General features: G+C 38.4%; 1 pseudogene; it reads right to left on the bottom strand.

Annotated features, from left to right (window-relative positions):
• The window catches only part of LOC102478370 (putative homeobox protein NANOG2), a 44,828-nt pseudogene extending 36,398 nt beyond the window's left edge, over positions 1-8,430 (bottom strand).
• Between the last annotated feature and the right edge of the window lie 4,642 nt (positions 8,431-13,072).

The following is a 13,072-nucleotide window of genomic DNA, read 5'->3' as shown; positions in this document are numbered from 1 at the left end:
ACAGAGAAGCTCCCTTAATAGGATCTTCCCATTCTGTAATCTCCCCTCCTCAGTCCTCCAAGCTCAAAACAATTTTGGACAGGGTTGTGTGTGCTCAGCATGTTTTCAGACTGACCCCAAGGATCCAAAGCTGTGGTCACTTGTATGGCTTCCAGCACAGCAATTCAGTACCCCACTGACTATGTCACCAGGCTGGACCAACTTAACACCCATTTTTACTTCACTACTGAAGTTTAAGTTTGTAGTAAACCATACTATAAACATCTTATAGATTTTTTCCCCAAAATTTTAGCATGAAAAATACTAGTTACATAATTTGCTTGCCCAGTAACAAGTGGACTAGCAAATTAGTCTTTCTCTCTCTCCTGTCTTTCTGATCCCTGCATCTTTCAGTTCCAGAGCACTAACTTTTTGCCTCCTCATTTCTGTTTAAAATAGTATAAGATTTCCTTCCTTCTCACATACTTTCTGTTCCATGCATCCCAGAGAGACAGCTCTTAGCGTCAAAGAGAACTTAGTGATCTGTACACTGGCTTTGTTTGTGGTCAGAAAGGTAGCATCTTCACTGTTTTGTAGAATAAACTCTAGTGAGTCCTAGAGATTAAGTCTGAGATAAATCTGTGGGATTTAATAGTTGGATGAATGAAAGAAGAAAGGAGGATAGACTTTAGAACACATTTTTATTCTTTTTTTGTTCTCGCCCAACACATTTTTATTTGAGGCTTGTTTATATTTCATTTCTACAAGAGTGAAAAACCAAATGTTTTACAAAATTCAGTCACTGGAACAAAGGATTCCACTGGATTTCTTCTTGTCTTTGCTTTGGGGCCCACTCATGTGTTGTTGTGTGTGTACAAGTGTGTTTTAAAATAACAGATGACTCTTTATAATGGGTATAAAAGAGAAATACAAATTAAGTTTAGTGTAATAATACATTTTATGCTATTGTTTACTTTTTTAAATAAAAAGAGAGTCTACATACTGAAGAATGTATTATACAAGTATGTAACAATGGTTGTATTTTTATGTCATGAGAAAACAAGAATCTGGGATAATGCTGTTTTCAAAAGGATGAGCCTGATACAAATTTTCCTACAGCTTGAGATAATGATCTGCATGTCCTTAGTGAAATCCAGCAGTATTCAAAGGTGGAAATAAAGAAAGCATCCCCTAATGTGGTTCCTGTAGGTAGCATAATGTCCTGAACGGCAAATCACCTGCCTTCTAACTATGACTAATATTGCTGGGTGGGAGACAGGGGTGAAATAGGTCATTATTAAGCTGCATTCCAGCTTTAACATGCTATTAATGAAATGTCCATTGTCAAATAGAAAATGTACATTTTGTTGGTTGAAGGAGCTACATTTGCATGAAGCTGCCCTGAACCACTCTGAATGTTAATAAGTGCCAGAGGACTTGCAGCAAATCAAAACACAAGTGCTGCTAAAATGAATTTATAAGAAAAAGAATGATTATTTTGCTTGAAAAGCCACAGGGTGGCCTGTAGAACCTAATGCAGGGAGGCTTTGAGAATATACGAGAATAAACACGAGCAGTGCTATCTGAGCCTCCGTTACAAAGAAAATCCAAATGATCTAATATGTTCCCTTGTCATTTTCCACTTGCTACGTCAATGGGTAATTTTTATTTTTCAGTTTTCATTTTAAAACAGAGCTCAGATGTGATGACTGTGGTGGAAGACCAGAGGCTGTTAGGAGGAAATTACAGTGTGGCATCTGGTCTTTAACTTTAACCTTTACAAAGTATAATTGACTTGTGGTAATTTTGTGTTCATTTATATTTTGCTATAAATATACACAAAATATTCCAGACATTAACCATAGATATGGGTTGTATTTACAAGTTAATTTCATTTAATTTATTTCTACCCATCTCACATGCTACCTACTCCCCAATTAAGAAAATATTTTCAAATATATTATCTCTCTCCTACAAATATATTAATTCAGCAACCTAAGATATTTTCATATTTTTTTCTCTCCAATATGACTGCAGTTGAAAAATAAAACTTATGCTTAATGAGATTTGCCTTTTTTTTTTTTTTTTGTCCTGAGGGAATTCTGTTCTGGTATCCAAATTTTATTTTATTTTATTTATTTAAAAAATTGCCAGAGGGTGTGTGCCAGAGAGAGAGAGAGGGGAAGAAGGAAAGTAAAAAAGCACCCGCAACTCTTGGTCACAATACAATCCTGACTCCTCCTTTTCTCCTTCCTGTCAGAATTTTGGGCATGCATGTACATCAGTGAGTTTCTCAAGCCCCCAAGTCCAAAATTTGAACTGCACAGTTGGCCATGTGAGATCCAGCTGCCATAACCACTACTCCACAGACTGACCCCCAATTTTTAAATGGGGGTCTACTTTTTAAAGGAGGAGAATAAGTCACTGTTTCTTTCTGGTATCTTAGAAATGCAAACAGAGCTCACCTCTGATCTGATTCTAAGTGAAAGGTATACAGTTCTTCAACTGAAAGTTGTAGAAATAGATACAATGTTCCATATTATTCTGGGATATTCTTTTAAGGTTTCCTAAACTTTCACTCATTAATTCATCCTGATAAATTTTTTAAAAACACCTGTATGTCAATCACTTTTCTAGGCATTGGTGTGACAATGGAGAATAAGTAAAGTTTTTTCCTCTTGAGTAGCTTGAAATCTCCTAGTCTAGGTAATAAAATCTGTGGTTACTCTTCTCATGAAGAATAAGTCCTTTACAATGCTTGCCCTTTGCTTGTTGTTCTATGCCTCTTTTGCTTAGCAGTCATTGCTAACTGCAGTCATTTCTACTAGGGGAAAGAACTGAGAGAAAAATTATATCAAGTGTCTTATAATGTAATCATTTATAAAATACTAAATTAGACTAGATCAGTGGTTTTTTAACTCTGGCTTTTCACTAGAATTATCTGTGGAATTTTAAAAATACAGTCTACCTGAACCCTAGAGGTTCTGACTTGTTTGGTCTGTGATCGACCTTGTCCGTATAATAAAATGATCCCTTTGTTATTTTAACATGTAAACAGAAGTGGAATGATCACCAAGACTCCTCACTGATTCAAATGTTATGTTGACATGAATTCCTAGGTTTTATGCCCGAATCTGAAATTATATTCCAGAATAATTTGGAAAAGTTATTTCTGTCCCTCAGCACATGTGTATTGATGGGCCTATCAATAATGCTTTGAAGAACAAATCTTTGATTAATGTTAATTTAGGACACTCTCCTTTGTCTTTTGATATAAGTAAAAATCAGGAAGGTTGAATCAAATTAAATTTGTATAAAAATCAAGTGTTTCAGGGACTAGCAGTTAGCATAATGGCTATGTCACTGGACTCCCATGTAGTCGACCGCGGTTCAAGTCCCAGACCATAGACATAATGACTAGCTCGGTGAAGGTATGAGTCTGGAGGATGGGATTCCAGAAGCCAGGCCCTTCATGACACTGTTGAGCTGCCAGTCAGAAGAACAAGGACTACAGAGTTTCCATTAGTCAGGCAAGAATGTTGGGAGAGCAGGTTTCACTAAATGCCCTGTATCCCCAACTGGTGGTGATAGAAGAGAGATCTGGAGGTAAGAAAATGTGCTCTTCGAAATGCTTTGGGTGTGAAGGAAAGACCTGTGATAAGGTAGCACCTTGAAGATGACTCAGTATAAAGCTATGATTACATTTGAAGATAAACGAGGTAGAGTGTTCCTATATTCTCTTAATAAATAGCGAAGAAAAACATAAAAGATGGAGGGAGATGTCATTAAGGTAAAGTGGGGGCGGGGTATGCTGTTGAAGAAGGCAGACGAACCAGATTGGAAGGGGAAGAATTAGTATTGACTACCTCTGCCTGGGAAAGAAGAGAAAGGGGAAAGATGTTAGACAGAACTGCATTTAAAAGTGAGAGAGTTGTCAAGGAGTATTTACCCGAAGACCACTTTCTTTTCTCCCCATGAAATGAAGAGTACAGGCTATTGTATACAGGTCACCGCTCCCACACACTCAATAGGCATCAATATTGCTCACTCACTGCTCAGCATACGGCCATCTTTCTCAGCCAGCACCTTCTTCAAGTTCTATGCATTGACTTCAGTTAATATTTCCTCTTCTCAGTGAGGAGGAAGACTAGTACCAACTAAAAACACCTCTCAGTCAAAGCATAGCAGAAGACGGGCTTTGGCCTTGCTGCATCTGGTGTTGCTCACATCGAGTCTGATACTGATGCGCAGTTCTCTGCTACCTCTCTGAGTACTGAATTCTAAGGACATCAACAAATAACACAACAAGGCAGATTGGCAGTGATTGGCCCGCCTGTGGAAAGGATGTGAACTGAATTAATAATACTTTGAATTGAAGCCAAAGAACCCTGGAGTAAAAATGTCTGCCGATGAAATCCCACGTGTGGATTTTCTTCCCCTCTCACTGAACAGGCAGAGTGGTTGCAAAGGGCAACTTCAACAACTTTCTACAGGCAGCCGGTCACTGTCAGTCTAACTTGAAAAGGAAGGGGGATGTGAGTTCCCCAGAAAACACTCATCCCCTGAGACATAGGCACAGCTTTCGTGTTCAATCACTGTATTTAATTCAATTATCTGCCCCCGCCACCCGCAACTGTCTGCCTTACAAGGAAGGTTGGGAGAAGAGTGACGCTTGGTGCATCTACAAGTCCCAAAAGATGTGCATTCTTTATTAGGGAATTCAATAAAGAATGAGCTCTTACTCACCCAGCTGCTTCCTCTGGGAAGTCGTCATGGGGCACCAGCTGCCTGTAGCTAGAGGAGGACGAGGTCTATGTAATACATTGATTATTATTATTTTTTTTAGATTGGATTCAGCTACTTGTTTTGTTAAAAGGGTTTATTTCAATGTAGCCTAAAAAAAATGTATTTTTGGATGTGAAAACCACCACGGAATCACACTGAGCTCAAGAATTTCCATGGTCAGAAGCCAGCAGGTAACATGGTGGTTAAGGGCACTAGACTCCCACAAGGCTGACTGAGGTTTGGGTCCCAGACCTGGTGGCTTGCTTTTTCACTCTCTCTCTATCACTCTATCCATCTCTGGTCAAATTTAAAATTAAATTAAATTAAATTAATGGACAAATAAAGTTAAATAAATAATTCTTTAAAAAATATATCCATGGTCTAATTATCTAGACAGAGCTAAATTCAGGTTTAATGATTTTTCTTCCTTCCCTTCATCGTCTTATCTGGCTTTTTGTTGACTCTTTTCAAGAGACTACGAATAGTAGCCTCACTACAAGTTTAAAAAAAAGGAAAAAAAGTGTTATAGTTCAACTAAGCTGTTACTTTTATTTTTTAGCAATGATTCTAAAATAATGTAAACAATCCCCAAACTTATAAAAGTAAACTTGCAAAGCACTTTAAAGGAAAATAGAGTCCTAAAAACCAGGAACTCTTGGGACCAGCAGTTAGTGTAATGGCTATGTTGCTGGACTCCTATGTAGTCGACCGCGGTTCGTTTCCCGGACCCGGTGGCTTAAAACACACCGGGCACGTGTGCGTGTTTGCCCAAGATCCCGAGAGGAGAATGGAGGAGAAGGGATTGTGGCGTGGCCATCCCCTCGGGGGGGGTGATTTCTCGCTTTCTGTCTCTCTGTCTCTCTCTGTCAGGTGAGCACACGCGCCCTATAGCAAAAATCTCTCAAAAAAAAAAAAAATCACAAACAACAACAAAAAAACCCCCAGAAACTCTTGTGTTTCCTTAGCCTAGTGAATGCATACCCATGTCAATTATTAAGTCATTCAGTGGTTAAACTTCTCTTAACTGAAATAGTCAAAACTAATTGGTGAAGAAAATTGCCTCATTCATCTTGTGAAACAGGAAACTCATGAAATGATGAAAAAGAATGGATAGGGACCATCAATTGAAGAAAGCTAGGGTAGTCTGATTTTTTTTAATCGGTAACTAACTTACCTCCTAATTGTTTCAGAGCAAATACATATTGCTATTATCTCTCATTAAACACAAGATTATGAGTAAGAGTTTCCCAAACCCAAACCTATACAGATCTTATTAAGAAAAGGTGTCCCCAGACTCTCAGTAACAGATACTCTCTTGCGTTTGAGAAACAAGAATTTCAAAGCTTATTCCATAAACATATCTTTTAACTACAAATGATCAGAGCCAAATAAAAAAATTGATCTCTGTATGATAAAACTCTTGTGAGAGTCTGACTGCAATGACTGCCAAGAGCAAAACCTCCAAAGAGACCTGGAGAACTTTTGGACCTTCAAAGTGAAGGCCCATGAACTCTGTTTGATAAACACTATTACTCAAAGCACTTAAACTTTTTGACAGTTCTTTTCTTTTTCATATATATGTTAAGTTGCCAACTTTCCCTGAGCCTTATATTGAATTAAGTCTCTGAATCCGGCTCCCAAGTCTCCCCCATTCTTGTAGGATCTGAACAATAATGAAAGGATTTACAAGAACAATGAATATCTTCTGAAAGTCGGTCCTCAAGGGATCAGCAGGCCTATTTCTTTTCTTCTCCCATTCAGAATGGAAATATTGTCTCTTTTGAAAGCTGATCTCATTAGGAGCTTATTTAGTCACAGATGTTTCCATAAATATTGCCAACGATGTATATTTTTTGAATGCCAGTTAAATATGAGAGTGATACAATTAAGGTTCTAAATTCAATTCAATGAGAATATTTCTTGAAAATATTTATGGATAATTCATTCTAAGTTTGCTAAAGAAAGAATTTTTAAAATGTAAACTTACTTTTTTTGAAGCACTTACTATTTTGATGAGAGATTAGGATGATCTACATTAAAAGATAATTATTGAAACTAGCAGTTGGCATAATGGTTACATCATAAGACTCCCACCTAGTGGACTACTGTTTGGGTCCAGGACCTGGTGGCTTAAAATTCGTGCTGGGCATGTGTGCCTGTGTGTCCAAGCTCCCAAGAAGAGAACAGAGGAAAAGGGATTGCAGCATGGCCATCCACCCGCTGGGGGTGGAGGGGGTGGTGGTGATTTCTTGCTTTCTCTCTGTCTCTCTGGTGAAAAGGTAATTATCAAGGGACCAGCAGGTGCTGTGGTAGTTAAGGTGCTGGACTCCCCCATAGCAGATTGCTGTTAAGAGTTCTGCATCTGGCGGCTTGAAAATCAAGCTGAATGTGTGTGTGTGTGTGTGTGCCCAAAATCCCAAGAGAAGAGTGGAGAAGGGATTGTGGTGTGGCCATCTCTCGGGAGGGGGGGGAGTGATTTCTCACTTTCCCTCTCTCTTTCACTCTCTCTCTCCCTGGTGAAAGCATGCACCCTTTTGCAAAAATAGAATAATAGTAATGATCAATACTTGTAAATGAGTAATACAATGAAAGAGTTATAATGAAAAGAAGAGCTTGGAGAAAGTAAAATTTAGGCAGGGCATTGGAAGGAAAATGAGTTGAATAGCAGTTGGCATAATAGCTATGTCACTGGACTCCCATGTAGTCGACTGCAGTTCAAGTCCTGGATCCAGTGGCTTAAACTCATGCCGGGCATGTGTGCGTGTGTGCCCAAGATCCTAAGAGGAGAATGAAGGAAAAGGGATCGCAGTGTGGCCATCCCCCCCCCGCCCCCCGGGGGGTGCTGATTTTTCACTTTCTGTCTCTCTGTGTGCTGATTTTTCACTTTCTGTCTCTCTGTCTCTGTCTTTCTGGTGAGCACCCACACCCTATAGCAAAAACCTCTCCAAAAAAAAAAAAGAAGAAGAAAGAAAAATGGGATCAGAATAGACAAAGTTGAGTCATGAAGACATTCTAAGCTGGAAGCATCCTAGAGTTAGAGGTAGGAAATCCTATTTGGAGGGCAAAGATTAGAATAATATGGCAGAAGTCAGATGTGCAAGCTGAGACAGTTCCAAGCTTCAGAAAGAGTGATGACTATGGATTTGGGATTTAGATGCTAGAGTTACCTGAGCAGGAGACTGACATAAAGAAGTGCTTCTGGATGAGTAATTTGGCAGTGGCGGGAAGGACCTAAAAAGGGAAGGATTTGGAAACTCAGTTTAGGGTAGTTGCTTATTTTTGTTTGCCACAGGGAAATATTTAGAAGAAGGTGTAAACATAGTCACCCACAGTGAAATACTTAGAAGAGGGTGTAAACACAGAGTTGCCTTCCATCTGTAGCCACATCTGCAGTAAGAAGGAGAGCAGGGCAGGAGATCACAAACTGAGGAAGGCTGGGAAACTGAGCCCTTCACGTAAGGTACGCTCTGCCGTTAGAGCTGCATGGCCGACCCGTAAAGCTGACCACTGTGTGTCTCCTCTGCCTTCGTTCTTGGCCTCTCTTGCCTGCTCTCCATATCGCTGCTTAGGACAGTGCTTTTCAGCCTGAGCCCCATTAACGTTTGGGCCTGCATGATTCTTTGGTCCGAAAGGCTTTCCTATGCCATGTGATATGTTCAGAAGCATCTCTGGGCTTGTCACAAAAGAGGCCTTAGCACCCTTCTCACCCTCCCAAGTTGTAACAACCAAAAATGTCTCCAGACATTGCTGGATATCCCCCAGGGTAGAAATCACCCCTGGCTTTGAGAAACATAGATTATATTGTTAAATGTTAAGCTTTTGCAATAGAAGTTTTTTTTGTTTGCTTGCTTGCTTTTGTGTTTGTTTTTGTTTTTGTTTTGGGATGTTAGGTTCATTACTTCACAAACATAAGTACTTTGTGAAGATAGGAGGGATCAGAGAACCACATGTATCAATCTCTCATGTATCCAACTCTCACTATCTTCTTCTCTTTTATTGTATTGCCTGATAATTATGTAAAACTCTCAATTAGCTAGTCAGTTCTCTGTCTGTCTTGTCTTGCCTGGGGGGGTCCTGTTTTACATCTCTTTTCCATATTGCTGTTTGGTTATTGTTGTCACATTTCATTCCCTAAAATGTTTCAGGGTGGTAAATTATATGATTATCCTAATATGGAAAATTACTAGAAATATGAGAGGATAAATAGGGAATATTCAGAGCGGAGAAGACAACGGAAGAAAATTTGCCCCTCTACCTGCCCCAGGAAGTGTTTCCTGAGGCAACAATCATGTTAAGACTGAAAAGAACATTAGGAGTTAACCGGGAAAAGGAGAAAGACATGTTTAAGGCAGAGGAAACAGGATATTGTATAGGGTGAGACACAGAAATGGATAAATTGAAGAGTTAGACCAGCAAACTAATATGAAAATCCAAAAATCACTTCTGCAAACTTGACTTCAATTTTGAATCTAGCTATCCAATTGTTGTCCTAGCTAGCAAAATGGGCAGTGGCATTTTGAGGCTATAAATTTTAAATGTGACCAACATTTATCTTTGATAAAACAAAAAGGACCGATGACTGTAAATTGTCCAAAAAGAGAGGAGGGTCAATTCTCTAGCTGTGGGTCTGCGTATGGAGTGACATTGAAAAGCAGTGATCACCTTCTTTTCCTTTTATCTGAATGTTTGTAGCAGAAACATAACTACAGAAGATCCAGCATACCATTACACATATAGATTTCAAAGACTTGGGAGGAAATCTTATTTCAGCATCTGTAGTTGGTTTTATTAAAAGCAGTTTAAATTCCCCTGCCTAGAGCAGTTTGGAATTATAGAGATGGGCTGCAGAAATTTACATTTTAATTGAGGCAGAAGACAAAATAGGGCATGGTGCAGCATTCACACATTACAAGAAAAAATAAATAAGATATGTATCAGCTGGGAGAAAAGAAATGACTGGTCGTTTTTCACTGCCTCCTGCACTTAATTTTTTCATATGACAGTGAGCTGAGTTAGGCCTGCTAAGCAACAACAATTTTTCCAGTCAAAATGTTTACCATTTCAGAAAGTCCTTGCATTGAAATATCTCCACGCTGCGGAGCAAATACGTAAATACTCAAACAGACATGTCTCTGCATGTGCAAGTGTGTATGATGGAGTCAATAAACATAAATGTAATATCTCCCATGACTATAAATATAAGTTACATGGGAAATCATTTTAAAGTATGGGATAGAACTGAAAATTATTGCCTGAAGTAATTTACCTGTGAAACACTTTAATTTGAGTTGTTGTTTGATAGTTTTATAGAAATAAAATACACACTTCGTAAAAATAGAGTTCGTCTCGGTGGACAAATTTTTGTTCTGTGATTAGCACAGAAGTCTCTCAAACTTGAGAACTTAACCGTGTTTTATGATAACCTTGAGAAAATATCCATTGATGCATTTTCATATTCATTATATGTTTATTTATTTATAAAAAATCTGGTTGAGAATTCATTTTTCTAATTCTTTTTATTTTTTTGAGAGGTTTTTGCTATAGGGCACATACACTCACCAGAAAGACAGAGACAGAGAGACAAAAAGTGAGAAATAGACCCCCGGGGAGATGGCCATGCCTCAATCCCTTCTCCTCCATTCTCCTCTCGGAATCTTGGGCATACATGCACACGTGCCCGGCACAAGTTTAAGCCACTGGGTCCGGGACTCAAACCACGGTTGACTAAATGGGAGTCCAGCGACACAGTCATTACGCCAACTGCTGGTCCTGAGAATTCAGTTTTAATAGGGGGAAATAATATGCATAAAATGTGTATTATAATAAAGCTTCCTTTAAAGTAAGGTATTGTATTACTATCAAAAATGCTTTTCAGAAAACAGTTGAAATTAAGCATGTTTACCCATTTACTTGACCCTTCATCAATTTTATATCTTCTATCAGTGGTACATATATTTTAGCATTTATACATACTCTTTGTCAACCATAATTATAGATTTATTTTTAAATTTAAAAGCAACAAACCAATAAGCAACATACTCCTATAGAATGATTATCCAATAATGGTACCTTGCAGAGCCATGTACTGTAATTGGTCATTCTTCGTCCTTAGCATATACCTTTAAAGCATGGAGGTCAAATGGTTTCTCTACTTTTAGCCACAAACACTTATCTTAATTCACTTTGTAATTTGACTATCAGTTTCCTTTTTGCTTGTTTTAGAAATTTAAAATGATGTTTTGTAATCTTTAAAAAATGTATATAACATGCCGTTATCTTATGATGACACTTTTCTTAAACATGTAATACTATTACTAAAGTGAAAAGATGAGAGAACCCATGGCAGTTAAAGCAGCTGGATTCCTCATGGCCAACTGTGCAGTTCGAGTCCTGGATCCAGCATCTAGAGAAACATGACAGGTGCATGAGTATGCATGCCCATACTCCAGATGGACAGAGAAATCCATGAAATAGAGGAATAGAGAAAATAGAGGAAAAAGGATTGTGGCATGACCACACACCACTGGGGAGTCCTTCTCTTTTTCTCTTTTTCTTTCTCTGGCAAGTATTCTTGCCCTCTGATAAAAAAGGAAAAATAAGTAAATAAAAATCCTCTTTAGATGGATATTGGTATTGCAGATTATTCTCTATGCCTGTTAATTTTTTTTTTGTAATTTTCATTCGTTTATCTTTCTGTTCAATGTGAAAGTGAGATTCTTCAACTGTTCCTCTAGATTCTTACTGATTTTTAAGCTTCAAGAACCTTTTTCTTTTGGAGAAGTTTTTGCTATAGGGCACATGCGCTCGCCAGAAAGACAGAGAAAGACAAAGAGACAGAGAGAGACCAAGAGGAAAGCGAGAAATCATCCCCCAGGAGGAATGGCCACACTCACACTACAATTCCTTCTCCTCCATTCTCCTCTCGGGATCTTGGGCACGCACACACATGTGCCTGGCGTGAGTTTAAGCCACTGGGTCCAGGACTCAAACTGTTGTCGACTACATGGGAGTCCAGAGATATAGCCATTATGCCAACTACTGGTCCCTAAGAACCTTTTTTTATACTTTTCCTTAACATCCTGTTCTAGGTTCATAGATACAGCAATTTTTTCAAAACAGTAATAAAACTATTGTAGAGTTCTTCTCTCTTCCTTGTGTCATCTCAATGCCTCTGAGGATTGGCTGTAATTTTGGCTCACCTTAGCCCCTTTAGATTATGTCGTTAGTTTTCTTGATGCTTTGGGTACTTAATGATAGTTCATTGACACATAACTCTGTAATGAGAGAAATTTTATCTCCAAAGGTTGTTTCTCCACTCTGAAGTAGGGACTGACCAAGTACGCTGGTAACCTGCTGGTTTCATTATAGAGTGCGAGTTGGGGGAGCAGGAAGATATGTAGGAAAAGTTACCAAATGAGATTGCTTGGATCTCAGCCCTACCCATGAGGACCGTTAAAGTTCTTTAGTGAATAGCAATTTTTGTTGTCTTTTTAAAAATATTTTTGTGATTTTTTTTGTGCATAGTGTTGTTTTGGTTTGTTTTTATTTTTAATTTTTAGAGAGAGTAGTTTTATAAAAAATCTCACTGGTAATGGACTTTTAGTAAGTATCAGACACTGGTGGGTGGTGAATAGCATAGCTGTTCCTTAGACACTTTTACTTTATTTTTTTTGCACTATTTTCTACAATATATTTTCTCTGAATCTCTGGCTCCTTGTCATAAAGAACTGTTCTTACCTTCTTTGATGTTGTGTCCTATGTATGTTTTAAGACTTAGCTTCACTTGTTCTGTATACAACACTATGACTGTACTCATTTTCTTTCTGCTAATCATCTATTCAAAGAAAGTTGCTCCATTGAGGCTAGTCATACCCTCCACTTAATTTTTTTTTTCAGAGCTATTATGGATTTATTATATTTTTATTTATTTTCTAATTTCAGTAGGATTTTTGGAAGGAGGTAAAGAAATATCCTAAGTCTGACATTACCACCAGATGCATTTTATTTTACTTTATTTTTATTGCCAGAAGGCACATGCACTCACCAGAGGACAACAGCCAAGGGGAGGGAGAGAAAGAGAGAGCACCTCTTAATGGAGCATGGTCATTTCTCAGTCCTTTTCCTTCTTTTCTCCATCCCATCAGGATTTGACGCATGCATGCATGTGTATTCAGCATGTTTTTCAGACCACCAAGGCCAGGCTTTGAACCACAGTTGGCCATGTAGAAGCTGGCTCCCAGTGCATAGTACTCAACCGGCCAGATCCAGAAGCAATCATTTCAAGGTAAAAAAAAAAAAAAAAAAAAAA

Source organism: Tupaia chinensis, unplaced genomic scaffold, assembly GCF_000334495.1.
Source record: "Tupaia chinensis unplaced genomic scaffold, TupChi_1.0 Scaffold000098_2, whole genome shotgun sequence".
NCBI lineage: Eukaryota > Metazoa > Chordata > Mammalia > Scandentia > Tupaiidae > Tupaia > Tupaia belangeri.
This window is presented reverse-complemented; position numbering and strand designations above follow the sequence as displayed.